The sequence below is a fragment of the Cynara cardunculus genome, unplaced genomic scaffold (genome assembly GCF_001531365.2).
Source record: "Cynara cardunculus var. scolymus isolate 2C unplaced genomic scaffold, CcrdV1 Un_Scaffold_2030, whole genome shotgun sequence".
NCBI classification, from domain to species: domain Eukaryota; kingdom Viridiplantae; phylum Streptophyta; class Magnoliopsida; order Asterales; family Asteraceae; genus Cynara; species Cynara cardunculus.
The window spans coordinates 53,229-66,672 of record NW_020200951.1 but is presented as its reverse complement, the minus strand read 5'-3'; positions in this window follow the sequence as shown (position 1 = coordinate 66,672).

Genomic DNA, 13,444 nt, shown 5'->3' with positions numbered 1-13,444 from the left:
TCGAGCAGTCGTCCGCAGAAAACGACAAAGACACGATGACCAAGACCCCGATGATCAAGGCCTTGGCCCTCGTAAGGGGGAGAAAACGGCGGCTGCACATGCAACACATTCCGCTGCACCACAACCATTATCCACTCAGCCACAACCCACAACAGAACCCATCGAGTTGAGCTCTGCATTCGATGAAGAACCCACTACTCCTCCAACACAAACAAACCTACCCTTAACACCTCGACCAACTCAACCATTCATCATCTCCACATCACCAGAACCTACAAACCAACCTACTTCACCCACTCTACAAGAACCCTCAAACCAACCTCCTTCACCCACATTACCAGAACCCTCAAACCAACCTACTTCACCCACATAATCAGAGCCCACAACAACCCAACAACCAGAACCTATGACTACTCTTCCTTCATCACCCCAACAACCAAAAGAAACCCATGAACCTGAAACCACCCAAACAACCAAAACACAACCCATGGTGCAAGCGGATATTCCCTCCTCCTCGGGCCATCTTTCAAAGAGCCTAGTGGACGAAATACTTCAGAACATGGAATCAATGAGGAGAAGACCTCAAGTGCCTACCAGGGAGCCTGTAATGATGGAAAATATCCATCAATATATGTATCAAGATAGAGAAGAAAGCCTATCAACTAATTCGCCAATCCTATCACCAGAGTCGATGAATCTTCTGCATCATCGCTTCGTAAGATAGACTACTCAAGATCCTTGAGCTGTCTTTTCGAACGAGGGTATAAGAAAAGTCTTAGACTTAAAAGTCAAGTCCTTTGCCAACAGAGCTATTCGCTACATCGAGTTCAGAGTGGAAAGAGCTCATAGGGAAGTTAGCGTATTCAACGTAAATGACCTTATCAACCTCAATCCTTATGATTTGATAGAACTATATGGTTACACGGCTCAGCAGCAAGATCATGGTATAAGATTTGGTATGGCTAACAGAGCTATTGTCAAAACGATGGAGTCCCTGGTAAACCTTAGAGCCAAAAGCGATTTTGAGATTGCWTTAAGGYTAGGCATTGAGAGAYTRTCCTGCGGTCCACCAGATGAAGATTTCCAGGGCCTGCAGGAGATACGTTCTGCTTTAGTCTTGACTCAACCTGAACTCGGACTTGTTTACAAGAATRADCTTSGGGTTAAAAAGTTCTTTAGAATGTCTGAAGCCTTCAAGTATTCAACAGAGACACTTGAATGGTTTCAGAGAAACATTAGAGACAGACTGGGCAGAAGTCACGTGCCAAGGGAAGAGGGAAAACATCTCATTCAAGAAATCTCAACAGTAATTGCATACAGAAGATTACTCTTGTGCTTTAGAGAAATATACTTGGGTAATACTTGAAGAGATAATTTTTTTTTGCCTTGATGTACATTTGCTTCCAGTCTTGTACATAATTCATCATCAAATGAAAACTTGGAATTTGATGTTTCTTTAGATTAGTGTCTGTTCTTCATGTGATTAGATTAKACTTTGTTATTTCATTACTTAGAGGGAGATTGTTAGATCCCATAGTGCAAAATGTAAAAAGTAATGAAAAACAATAAGTGATGAAGAACCAGAAGACCGATGAAGATATCAAGACAGAAAAGACTAAGTCTGAATCGATGGAAAGACTAACCAGAGCATCGATGGAAAGACCAACCATCGAACCGATGGACCAAGTACAACCAGCGGATCGATGGATGATGCGATGGAAAGTGTATTCATTGATGCGATGGAAAGTGTATTCATTGATGCGATGGACAGACTAACACTTAGAAGGTTTTCTAAGTATTCATCCAAGCGCGCAATGAAGATTTAAAGATAAGAATGAAATCACCACATCAATAATGACAGCTGGAGATGACGCATCAACAGCTAGATTTATAGTTTATCTTGTAAATAATGATTATCCATCTAAAAGATAAACATTATCTGTTAGCTAGAATATTTTCTAGAAAGTAGTAATAGTTAGATATCTTAGCATTAGCTAACTAGTATAAATAGACGACTAGGTCTATTGTAAAAAAGCGCGCATATGTGAAAAATCCTYTTRAGTGTTTTACGTTTTATTATCAATAAAGTAAAACCTTTGAAGCTCAAATTGTTCTTTATTCATATATTAATTTTGAGTCTTCTTAACTTTCTTCATAAAATCATTATAATTTGGTTATTCGTAACTAAATTATAAGTGTTATTGAGAGATCTGGGATCAACATAAGATGAGTTAGCTTGTGGTGCCAGGGCCAAACTTCTTCACTCTTGCGAGAGACGGGATAGAGTGTCTCTGAATTGTCTCTTGGTGAGAAGTTCATGAGAGACAGATTGCCTTTTATCTTAGCTCTTAGCAACTCCTAACCTGATTCTGACATAATAGAGCAAGCTTCCTTTTGAAACTTGACATTGTAGGCAGAATCACACAATTGACTTATGCTCAAAATATTATGTTTTTTATCCCCAAAGGTCGCTTTTCCTCCAACCCTCAAAATCACACCTTGTAGTAGATCCCCGTATCCCTTTATTTCTCCTTGCTTGTTATCCCCAAAGGTCGCTTTTCCTCTAATCTTCTCTCTGTATGAGGACAGCAACCTCTTATTGCCGGTCATGTGTCTTGAGCATCCGGAGTCAAGATACCAAATGTCCACATTGCGGCTTCTGCAAAACAAATTATAAGGATTTAGGTACCCATTTCATAATGGTTCCTCAATGATTAGGGATAGAGGGTAGCTTTTTAAGCTTTGAAAGAAGTTTCTTCTGTTGACCTGAATTAATAGACTTGTCTTTAGGAGCCTTGTTTCTCTTCTGGGTCTTCTTGGATTTAGTCCTTGATGACCCATAGAGAAGACAGTTTGGGTCAGAGAAGTGTTGTTTTGACTTAAGCAGCCGAGGAACACATTCACAATTATAAACACATTTGGAATGACAAAATGATTTATTAGCTTTAAAGAATAAATTATTACAATCATTCCTAGCATTGGTAGTCCTAGCAAATTTCCTATCTAGATCTGATTGTTTTAACAATGAATGCATCTTTTCTAATTTCTTCTTCCCTACTCCTTTGGCCTTCAGAGGCCTCTCTGAAACAGAGGAATTAATTTTAGAGTATGCAGCCGATTTTCCCTTCTGTTCCGGAGTGAATTTAATTGGCTTAGATTTCGAATTTGAGCACTTTGATGCAGATGAAACAGACTTTGCACTCTTTACCCTGTATTCAAACTTGGGAGCAGATTTAGCACTTGACGTCATGCTTGCATGGCCAGAACCTAGGACAATCTTTTTCTCAATTAGGGGTTTTGCATCCTCTGGTTCTTTCACAATGACCTATGTCTTAACTTTCTCCTTAAACGAGTCCACCTCTGACTCAGAGTCAGAGTGAAGAAAATCCTTGTGTGAATGTCGAAATATAGAAGTATCATTAAGAGCTTGAGATCCTCGTATGCATGATCTAGAAGCTTCATCCGTGTTTAGTTTTGTTGGACTTTCAAAAGTTTCCGAGGAGTTGCACTCAAAAGTATCTGCATGACCTTTAGTAGGATAATTCAAGGTTTCAAGCAAGTCTTGCTCGAAAGCCTGACTTATCATTTTTGTGGAGTCATCCAATATTTTTAGATCCAGAGTTTTAAGAAAATTTATTGTGGATGACTCTTGATTTCATCTGGTTCGGGTTTGACAGCCTCATTCTCAGTCTTAGGATGTTCGAGATTTGTAGAGCCAAAACAAAAAATCTCGTTTGTTTTCTGTATGCGTTTTAAATCAACTTGCGGCACACATTTTGAAGAGTAAGAGATGTTTTTGAATTTCAACTTTGGGGTTCTAGCTCCACTTTCAAGCCTACATCTTTTAAACGGTGAAGCTATATGCAAAATAGGAAAATCTGGTTTCTATTTTTCACTCAACCTAAACACGGATTCAAGAGTATTTTTCTTCTTCCAGGTGAGGTCTAGGTCAATATAACCTATCCATGCTTTATCTTGTTGAGAATTGACTTTTTCGTAMACCTGCTGAGCATCTTGATATTTCTTAATCAAGAGCTATTTTCTTTGTAAGCTCTGGTGTACGAACTCCCTTTCCTTTTGAAAATAATCTTTTAGGGCCTCAGAGTTTAATATGTCTCTTTTTTTCTCTAGAAGCTCTATTTCTTTATTCTTAATAGCTGCTTTTAATTCTAAGCATTCTCTTTTGAAACTTATTTCTGTGGATCGTTTTGTTAGTAAAAGCTTTTCATTTTCCACTAATAACTCTTGTTTATCTACAGTTAACAGCTCTGTCTCTCGTTCAAAAAATAGTTTTTCCTTTTCCAAGGATTTTCTTTTGGATTTTTCAAGAGAGAACTTTTGCTGTAGATTGACGAAATCGTTAGTCAAAGCAGAGATGCTCTCTTCCAGGTCAGAGTGAGAATAACCAGAGATAGAACATACCTGGGAGTCAGAGTTAGATCCAAACTCTTCAGACGAGGAGTCAGAGACCCAATTCTCTTGTTCTGCCATGAGGCTCATTTATGTTCGATTATACTTGTACTTATTTTTATAGTACAGTTCATATTTCACTAAGGGGCCTCTACACTCTTTGGAGTAGTGCCCATCTTCCCGCATCTAAAGTATCAGACACTTTGCTTCTTTTGGTCCGACGTCTCTTCCTCCTTCTTGTTGGAAACAGAAGGAGGTTCCCTTCCTTCGAAAGATTTTCCTCTGCTTCGATCATTTTGTCTTCCTCTTCTATCGAAGACCTTCTTCCCAAATTTCCTTTGGAATTCCTTGGTGATCAGGGCCAACGATTTCGCAAAGGCGTTAATCTCATCGTCTTCAGAGCTAGAAGCTATGTCTTCTTCATCATAACTCTCCAAGATGAGAGCCTTCTTTCCCTTTCTTCTATTTTCTCTGGGTCGCCGTTCTCTGTGTGGTTGGCTTGATCCTATCTCTTTTGATACAAAGACAAGAGCCAGAGGTCCACCCAGAGCAACCTTTGTCTTCTGTACCTCTTGTTCTTGAGCCTGCAGAGTCCCGTACACATCATGTAGTGTCCATTGCTCCAGATCTTAGTTTTCATGGAGACACATCGTCAAATTTCCCCATTCTATGTTCAATCTCTTCATGAAGAGCATGTTGTTCTCCTCTTGAGTTCTGATCATGTCACATTTGCGACATTTGTTGATCAGAGTATTGAAGTGATGATAAGTCTGTTCTAAAGACTCATCGGGGAGTGCTTGGAAGCTATTGTATTCATTCAGGCATTGGGCACGACGATTCTTCTTCATCTTGATGCCTCCTTCCAACTGGTTAGCCAGTTGATCCCACAAATCTTTGGCCGAGTTGCACGGATCGAGTGACTGGAAAATTTCATTGGGAAGCGCCATAATCAAAAGTATTTCGGCCTTTTGATTCACTTCCACTATTCATTTATCTTCATCGTTCCAGTCACGACGAAGTTTGGGTACTCGCCTGGCTGGTACCTCAACTGTATCACCAGCAGCGGGAATCCGAGGTATGATGGTGGTAGGGACATATGGGCCATTTAAGATTGGCTTATAAAATTCTAGGTCAAGACCCTCGTAGAAGTTTATCATTCGTATCTTCCATTGGGGATATTCTTCCCTAATGAGAGTCGGAGGTTTTTTAAGGAACCGACACTATACATGGAGTTCCATAATTGAGAAGACGACATTTTAGAATAAAATTTTGAGAAGAAAACTTTGACGAGAATGATAATCGACTGAAAAACGATTTCCAGATTACGTAAAAGCAAACGTTTTTAAAATCGAGAGAAATAAGAGTTACAATTCTTTTAAAAACGAATAATCAAAAATTAAGAGTAGAATCCAGGCGGATATCAATCGACTAATCAATGAATTTGATTAGCAGGCTCTAATACCAATTGTAGAACCCAGATACTCTTAATTAACAGAAACACCATTAGCATAAGATAAGAATTAAGAACAAGTAATGTATTTCAAATGATTAATCAGAATATTCAAAGATGAATGTAAAATAGTTAATGAAATTGAATATGCCGAATGCTTTTTATTGATAAAAGATGAACAATGAAAGCACAAATGTAATCTCACAGAAAAACGCATATAGTATAAGTCGGTTCCTTCATGTACATGAACCTGAGGAGGAGCCCTCCTTATATATGTGTTGGTCTAACAAACAATGTTATAAACTAGACGTTAAACTCTGAGCTAACTAGTCTGCATCCTTATCTTTGACTTCCCTTGAATCTTGGAGCAGACTTGGTCAAGCCACCTCAAATCTGTTAGACTCTTGCGAGAATGTCTGGGCCAATACACGCGCGTTTCGTGGAGAAGGTAGTCAGAAGCTATGCATGTACTATGCGAGAATGTCTGGGCCAATATGTAGAAACTTTGTGTGTACTATGGAGAGGCTCTGGGTCTTATAGTAGTTGCTTTAAGTAAAGTGTTTATGCTTTTTGGCACACAACGCTTGAGCGTTCACGAAGATTGAGTGCGGGATCTGTATGAATGGGACCTTCACTCTGAGTAAGAGCTTTGGTTCTTGATCTTCTGCATAAGAGCTCTTAGCCAGACAGCTTCTATAGACTAAGTCCTATTGACTAGAGTAAGAGACTTCTTACTTACACTTTCACAAGTTGAGGTCTAACAAGAGCTTAAACTGAGAAAGTTCAAACGAGATTCAAAGTGCGCAAATTCTTTCAAGTCTGAATACAAAAGGGAGAATGTTATGATTGAATTTCAGTGCTAAATTGTATTCATCTTGAAATTTATAATTGTCTATAATTGTATGGTTAGCGTGTTTGACTTTGTATGTTCTGTTCACTTTGACCATAAGGGTTTATAATTTGACCCTATATAAGCATTTGTCTTCTAGTGTTTTGGTAAGAGAGAGCTTCATTGTAATAATACGTACATAATTGAGAGACATAATAGACTTTGACTTGTTGACTTTTCCTCTTAAATCTCCTTATGCGTTCTTGATGTTTATATGAATCCTCCATTGTTTCTATGAAGATATCTAAAGATTGATCATATTGTGGACTCTCACTCTACACTGAGTTCAAGGCGGTCGTGCCCAAGAAGACCCTGGACGTTTCCAAGGGAAAGGACCTGCCAGCACTCCTCTTCCCATATTTCCTAGGCCTTCTCCTAAGGTCTAGCCAAAAAGAGCAAAACGTCTAGTTCTCAGCCTACCCGGTGCACAAGGTTAACATTCTCCCTACCTATAGGCCTACTCTACACAAGGACGACTACCATGCACAGAGGCCCATTCCCAAGAAACTAATGACGTACATCAAGACAAGGGAGGTAAGAAGAACGTAAAGACGTATACCTGAGGCGCTAGAACCAGTGACTCGAACCCTAACACGAATAGAAGAAGCCCAGAGAGAGGGGAGGTAGAGAGGGCTGTAGAGGCAAGTGAGAGGGAGACAGAGAAGGAAGGGTATATTGGAAAAGCCTAGAAAAAGAATGAGAGGGTGACAGAGATGAAGGGGCATGTTGGAAAAGCCCATAAAAAGAATGAAATGGAACAGGAAAGAAAATAAAGAGAGAAGGAGTTGAAAAGAAAAAGAATGGAGGAGAAAAAGGGAGAGGAAGAGGCATGCAAAAGGATAAGGCTGACCAAATACAGAGGGAGGGGGAAGAGAGAAAAAGGAGGGAGAAAGAAGAGAGAGAAAGAGAGAAAGGAGGAGGAAGAGAAAAAGAGGAAGGAAGAGGTTCCACGTCTCCAACAAGAACAATCTTCAAGTTATGACGCAGAGAGCCTTGAAGAAGGGGAGAGTGAGGGATAGAGATCTCATGATGAAGGTGGCAATGAGGGAGGCGTTGCTCAGGTTCAGGGGGAGCCAGAGCAGGCTAGGATAAAGAGTAGGTACATTTATTTCACAAACCCAATTCTCAATGCAAACACTCCATCTGACTCTGTTGGTCGAGCAACGAGGGTCATTGAAATAGAGGTGCACGCCTCGAACCCAATCCAGCCTAGACAGCCAGAGGTCGCATCTGCCTCTAGCTATATAAGTCAAAGACACCCCATATCGCAGGGTTCATCCTCTCAAAAGGATGAATCCTTTGAAACAATAAGTGGCATGTCTCCCCATGCCACGCCACCTTCCCCTAGAAAGAAATATGTTTCTTCTACACTAATACGTTCCCCACCTTGTTCAGAGTAAGGCTTAGGTGCACAAGACTTAGGGACTCTCGATAGGTCTCTAAGTCCACTCAATAAGAACTATACATCAGACTTTGAATCAAGTGAAGAAATTCCTTTGAGAGAACAGTCGTAGTGCTTTCTCCTACAAGAGAGGTACAAGGATCGACCGGAAATCCTTCCTCGTCCAACATCAACGAAGATGTGAAAGAAGGTGCCCTTTGAACAAGGACTGACTTTGGCCCATATGTTGAGCCAGAGGTTACCCCTAGAGCATACATCACAAGGGACGATAACCAGTCCTTCACCACCAATGTGCTTTGCTCCGTGGAAGAGCTAAAACTCAACATGGCACGTGCAAAGCCATCAACCTCTACACCTTCACTGGATGTAGTTTGATCATCCATAGTAGTACTGAAAGCTGAGTCATTGATGAATGCTTCTTACATCGAACATCTTCTGGAATTGATGGCAACCCAAACAGAGACCCTGCAAAGGCTCATCAATCTCATGTAAAGAGAGAGCGTACAATCGACTCAAGCACCCATTCAAGAATATGCGCTCATCCCTCTGAGCGTGCGACTTGGTTACAACACCGAGGTCGACTTCACATCTGCTTTCAACAACACGTCCATGCAAGCTACTCTATAGATGTGACGCTCGTTGGCTATGTTTAAATTTCGTAAACAAAGCCACCCAGAAGATGGCAAATATAGTGGAGCTTCTGGACGCCAAGGTCATAGCAATGCCCCCCACCGAGGTCCAAACAAAGAAGAAGAGAAAGTTGCACATACTTTGCTCTACATGTGGGGAGTCATCAAAGAAGAGGAGGCTTGATGACGATGAGGAACCAGACCATCCTAGTCCTTAAATTCATCAAGAGGGGGAGAAGCAACAAGCTTCAGAATCAATGATTGCCCCCACTGCCTTTGTACCGACCCAGTCTAAACCAGCTCAAGCGCCTACTCCAACCCAACAAGCCAACCTATCAAGGGTGCAGCCTACGCATGAGCCAGAGCTTGGTCAGAGGAATTCTGCCTCTCAAGACCAAGAGAAGACCAAGGATCCAGAGCCCACACTTTGCGGTGAGAGCACTGTAACAGAACTCTCATCCTTATATGTCTCTTCACCAAGTAAGTCTGCCTCATCTCCTTCTGATTGTTTCATGGAGACGGATCCAATAAGGGAAGTAGATGCAAAGGAAGTGGTTGTTAATGTCATCGAGCAAGAGGAGGAGCCACCAAGAGCATCAAGGCCCCCTCCAACGGCCATACCACTTGCTCTCTAAGTCACAATTTTCATGCCACTTTCACACCACCAGACGCACGGATCTTAGGTTCCTGTTCAAGGAAACAGAGTTGTCACATCTGCATAAAGAGCGAGTCATCAAGCGAGAGCGAGAAAGCGACAGCAGGCCTCAGAGCTCCAAGCCTATCCCAAATTGAGTACAAGAGATCAAGGACCAGATGGACGCAATGAGGAGGCCAATCCCTAGAGATAAATCGATAAAAGATTCTTTTGATAATGAAGAGCTCTACCAATTCCTATATAGCCAGAGGGATGAAGCGCCCAGACTGAAAAATCAATCTCCACCTAGTGGCACAAGAAAACATTCATCAAAGGTTCATTCATCAATACATGAAACCAATTAATGAATTTAACTTCATGGATACGATCAAGCAGGTTCTTGACAATAAGAAGAGGACTTTAGCACATAATCAAATCACCTTTCACGAATACATGGAGAAACGATCTCAGGGTCATTTCAGCGTCTTTACAAGATGCGATCTTATAAATCTCAACCCTTGGGATCTTCTTACCTTGTACATCTACACAGAACACAAGAAAGATAAGGGAATGAAGTATGCTCTTGCCAACTCTGTGAAACGCCAGATGATGACGAACTTGCTCGATTTTAGGTGCAAGGTGGACTTCAAGATCGCTCTGAACATGGGGGTTGACCATCTTGGTGTCACAGCAACGAATGAACAACTTGAAGCCATCAAGTACATCCCCTCATGGATGGTCATAGTGGATCCAGAGCTAAGGGTGGTCTTTTGCAGCGAGCATGGAGAGAAGGTGTTCTTTTGCAAATATTCAAATTCAACTATAAAGTTCATCAAGAACAACATCTACATAGGCAGAGATACAACCCCTCGCACAAGAGAGAGAACCAATGTGCTTATCATATCCATCAACAACGTGCTTGAGTTTCGTGAGCTTCTTAGGAGGTTCATGAAACTTCAACACCTCTAGTTCTCGCTTTTGTAAGTAAACTTTTCACAAACTTCTCTTAGTAAGTAATTTCTATTCCTAGTACTTGTAATTATTTTTTTTAGCAATGTACATACAGAGGACCATGTTGGCCTCTTGCTTCAATAGACTAGTTTTAATTCAAGTAAGAGTCTTGCTTATTTACACTTAGGAGGATATTGTTAGATACCCTTTTCATAGAAGTGTAAGTAAGAAGCATCTTACTCTAGTCCATAGGACTTAGTCTTAGAAGCTGCCTGGAACAAGAGCTCAAATGCAGAGGTCACCAAGAGATAGAGCTCTCGGATACAGAGCAAGAACCTTTCATACAGAGCCCATGCTCAAGCCAAGGAAGGTCAAGTCTTAAGCATCAAAACTCTTAAAGACTTGATGCAGAGCTACCATTCTATACACATAGCCTCTGCACTATACATGCAAAGCCTCTTGGTCTCCTCCGCCTTTAACTTGTGCACAAACGGTTCCAGCACATCTCCAAGTGTTCCAACCAGAATCTGACATGCATGCAGAAACAGTTCCACTATTCAAGGAACATGAAGGCAGAAGATTCTGAACAAGAAGTCAGAGTTTAAATCTTAGTATATAGCAGATTCTATTTGTACATTGGCGTATAAAAGGATGTCTCTTCCTTGGGTTAAGGATTGCTCTCGAATTGCCGAATTCTTATACGCTACTACTTGAGGGAATACTTGTGAGGAAATAGATTATAGTTGAGAATTAATTTGTAACTTTTTTCAGATAATCAAAGCAGCCGATTTGTTCAATCTATGTTCTAATACTCATTTGAGTTTTTATTCAAATATATTAACCATTTCAATATCATAGTTGTCGCTTCCACCCATACTTTGTTTTAAATTGTGTCTATTGATCCATAAAGAGGATTTTGGGTTCCTACACCTAGCTACTCAAGTATCTCACAAAAGGTGCTTGTTTGACATATCATAGAGATTTATCATATAATCTATCTATTCTTCATTTGGAAGATTTAGATATTGAAACAAGAAGATGCACCTTCGGTCTTCGAATTTTTGTTATGTGCACTTGAGTCTTTTGAGCCAAATATGTACTTAAATGATAATATTTTCTTTGACACTTTCATGAGTCTTTTTTATTTCAATTGCATATCTTTGTGATATTGCATGAATAGTTTGAGAAGTTAGTTATGAAACTATACTTTAGTGATAGCTGGAAGTCCTATTAGAGATTCATAATTGTCAACTCTGAAAATAGGCCACATAATTATTTTTAATTGTTGTGATAATAGTTGTTAAATGTGCTTTTATGTTACACTTTTAACCAATTTTCAAAGGGGAGTGTGATAGTGCAACACTGTCATTCTAACAGAGATTATTTTTCAGTGGAGGAGAAATCAAGTGTAATTGTTGAGAGAAGATTATTCATTTCTTCTAGGGGAGTATATCTTAAGAAGTGTGAAAATGGGAGAATGTTAGATCTTTGATTCTTCATGATGTTTAGAATTCTTCAAAAGGGGAGAGTGTTAGATCTTTGATTATCCATGATGTTCAGGATTCTCCTAATCATCATGAGGGGGAGATATCTCAACAAAGGGGAAGAAATATTTTCAATGTCATGATGTAAAAGAAAAGGAAGAGTGATGATGTCAAATGAAGTTAATTTCTGAAGAAGTTTAAATATTATTGTTGATAAAAGGGGGAGAATGAGAAAGATAGTGGAGATTTTGAAGTTCTTGAAAGAAAAGAAATTTATTACTTAAAGAAGGAGTTTCAACAATGAATCTAAAGAAGCAGAATGTACAAAGTTTCTACAAAGGAAGAATGCTTAAAGACTTCAGAGATCAATTAGAAGAATGTTTAAAGTCTTGAGAGATCAAGGGGGAGAATATACAAAGCCGGGGGAGAATGTTCAAAGTTTTGAAAGATAAATTTTGAAGATATAAAGAAGCAGATATTTTCAGAAGATTGTTGCAGCTAAAGAGTTTTGAAGATTTTGCTGATATTTTTTAAGATGTTTTGTTAAAGCCTGAATCCAAAGGGGAGAATGTTAGGATCAAGTTTTGAGCCTTAAATGTTGTATCCAAGCTTTAATCTTGTGTCTTTTGTCTTGTATATATAGGTGCTTATAGTCTTATTTGTGTTAGAAGAGAATGCGCTTAATAGATTTGTCATATTTTGTAATCCTTTGAAGATTGAATACATTTTGGAGCTATGAAAAAAATCTTTCTCTACAATTCTACTCTTTCTCTCTACATTTTTAATTGTTCTTGAATGGTGATCTTGATTCATCAATAATTGTTAATGATTAATCTTCTAGGATTATCATAAATGGGTCTTCTAAAACATGAAAGACGAAATGGGAATTATTGTAAGAAATTAAGCCCGATTGGTCACCAAAGGTTACTGTCAACAAGAAGGAATTGATTATGACAAAACCTTTGCTCCAGTCGCTCGCATTGAAGCTATCAGAATATTTTTGGCGTATGCGGCATACAAGAAATTCAAGATTTACCAAATGGATGTCAAATCGACATTTCAGAACGGTATTTTTCAAGAAGAGGTTTATGTGAGTCAGCCTGAAAGCTTTGTTGATCCTCAAAAGCCAGATCATGTCTATGTCCTACTCAAGGAACTTTATGGTTTAGAACGAGCACCTAGGGCATGGTATGATATCTTAACACAATTCCTACTCAAGTCTGGTTTCAAGAAAGGTACGACAGGGCATGGTATGGTACGATCGATACTACGTTGTTTCTGAAAAAGCAAGGTAAGCATTTGATCCTGATACAAATTTATGTTGATGACATTATTTTTAGTTTTGTAAATTCTAAGTTTTGCAATAACTTTTCAGGCATCATGCAATCAAAATTTCAAATTAGTATGATGGTGAGTTAAACATCTTTCTTGGTCTTCAAGTAAACAACTCCCTACTGCCATATTCATAAATAAATCTAAATATATTAAAGATATGTTGAAAAAGTTCAACATGTCTAAATGTTCTTCAATAAAGACTCCCATGGCTACTAGAAATTTATTAGATGCAGATTTATCTGATAAATTTGTAGATTAAC